The sequence below is a fragment of the Schistocerca piceifrons genome, chromosome 6 (assembly GCF_021461385.2).
Source record: "Schistocerca piceifrons isolate TAMUIC-IGC-003096 chromosome 6, iqSchPice1.1, whole genome shotgun sequence".
In the NCBI taxonomy this organism is placed as follows: domain Eukaryota; kingdom Metazoa; phylum Arthropoda; class Insecta; order Orthoptera; family Acrididae; genus Schistocerca; species Schistocerca piceifrons.
Genome location: NC_060143.1, coordinates 219,929,577 through 219,931,967, shown reverse-complemented (window position 1 = coordinate 219,931,967; position 2,391 = coordinate 219,929,577).

The following is a 2,391-nucleotide window of genomic DNA, read 5'->3' as shown; positions in this document are numbered from 1 at the left end:
TTGCACGGTTATCAGCGCCCGTACAAAGTCTCAACCTTTGCTCAGGCCAGACTCGCCACTTTCATGAATGATGATGAAATGATGAGGACAACACAAACACCCAGTTATCTCGAGGCAGGTGAAACTCCCTGCCCCGCCGGGAATCGAACCCGGGACCCTATGCTCGGTAGCGAGAACGCGACAGCGAGACCACGAGCTGCAAGTACCATTAGACACATGCATCTCGTGACATATTCCCAATCGACTTCATCGGCAAATTAATATTTTCTTTAAATAACTCCCTTAGACTCAAAACTAACAACAAATATGAAAAAATTTCACCCCTCGTTAAATTCCGTGCAGTGAAGCTGCGTACACAGATTGTTACTCCATCAACTAAAATATTCTCAAATAAGTAGACAAACATACATCTGTCTACCTAGGTAAGCACTATTAATTTTCATTTTTCCAAATTTCTCCGACCTCCATGCACCCAAATTGGCGTGACCGTAACTTATAATCTGGAAATTACAACAAATATAAAACCATCAAAAAACGTAAGCCTAACACATACATACACATAAATAAATCCCATATTTACCCCCAAAACCTAATTTATATATACACTGTGCACTGATTTTTGACTTATGCCGTTCACCAAATAATTGAGTTATCCAACCTCCTCGCACCCAAATGTGCGTCTAAATTATCACCTTATAACTGCACGGACATGGTGCCAAAAGAAAAATGCTTATGTGACGAAACAACAAAGAAAGCTATAATAAATCCTGAAATAAAAACCATTTGAATTTCGCTGGTCTTTTTTCTTACATACTAGGACTTTGTCTCCTATTTTGTACTTAACTGCTTATTTTTTATTTTATTTTTATGCTGTTTCTTTGTCTACGCTGCCAACTTCTCCATACGGTATTTTACAGCCTGCTCCCTCTCAGTGGCCGACTCAACCAGGCGCTGCGGGAACTCCACAATTTCCGTTAACAGAAATTTCGGTTTGACTCCCGTCATCACCTCCAAGGGTGAATATCCAGGTGCGTCACTTTTCACTCTGTTTATAACTTCCTCAAATGATAGTACATGTTCCACGCTATTTCATAGTCTATCACTCGCGTAAGTCCTACACAGTCGTCCAGCTTCTCGACTATACCGGTCCCAAGGGTTACTCGCCGGGTGGTACACGCATATTTTAATGTGTTTTATATCCTGGTCGTTCATAGATTGGTTCCAATCGTTTGATGTGAACTGAGATCAGTTGTCAGATAACAGCCCTTCTGGTTTGATTACGTTTTTGAAGAAATCCTTTCGTAACTTGGCTATCAGCGTCTTGCTCTTAGCTTCCCGTATCGGATGAAGGTTAATAAATTTTGAAAAGAGGTCCACAACAACAAATATGTACCACAAACCGTCATGTCCTGTTGTCAGTGGGTCAAAATTGTCAACCACCAGTAACTCTCCGACCTTGGTCGGTATTATACTTTACATTTCTTCTTGTTGAGTTGTATTGCAATATTTTACGCGCGTACTCATCTGGCGAGGTTATTAATGAGGATGTATTGCTCTATAAGTTTCGCGGACTTTTGGGCCCTGTAATGACCGTGACTTACAAGGACGTAATCTATCAGCTGTTCCACATATTTGTCTGGGAAGCACAGTCTCCAGTGATCTGTTTTCTAGTCTTTTCTGCGAAACAGCACACCCTTGCGGATCTTGAAATAGAGGGGTATTTTTTCGTAACCCTTGATGTCAAAGTTGATTTTGATGTTCTTCAGTTCAGGGTCATCATTTTGCGCTCTCTGCATATCCCTGCAGACAGCACGAATTTCCTTTTCCCCCCGTACTCCTTTCATGTACAGCAGCTGAAATTCATTCTTTGTCTCCTCCCGTTCATTGTCTTCCTCTCCAACGGGCAGCCGCGACAGAGCACCGGCAATACAATTCTCGGTCCTTTCAATGTAGCGTATCTGGTAACTAAATTGCTGCAGGAACATTGCCCAGCGCATCAAACGGCCTACAGTCTTGCAGAAAGTTATGGGCCTTGTGGTCGGATAGCACTCTTACCTCTCTACCTCCCAAATACACACGGATCTTTTTGAATCCATACACCATTGCTATCAGCTCCTCTTCTGATATGCTGTATCCGCGTTCGTGTTTGTTGAGCATGCAGCTGGCGAAAGCTTCCTTCGATTTGTTTTTCTTGGAAGATTTCGGAGCCTATCCTATAATCTGAACTGTCCGACGACAAACAGAACGGAAGTGTCACATCGGGATAATAGAGCATCTTGCTTGCACATAGTTTATCCTTTATGTTTTGAAATTCCTTTTCACATTCCTCAGTCCATTTCCATGATGCATTTTTCTTCAATAATTTACATAAATTTGGGTTATTCATTCCTC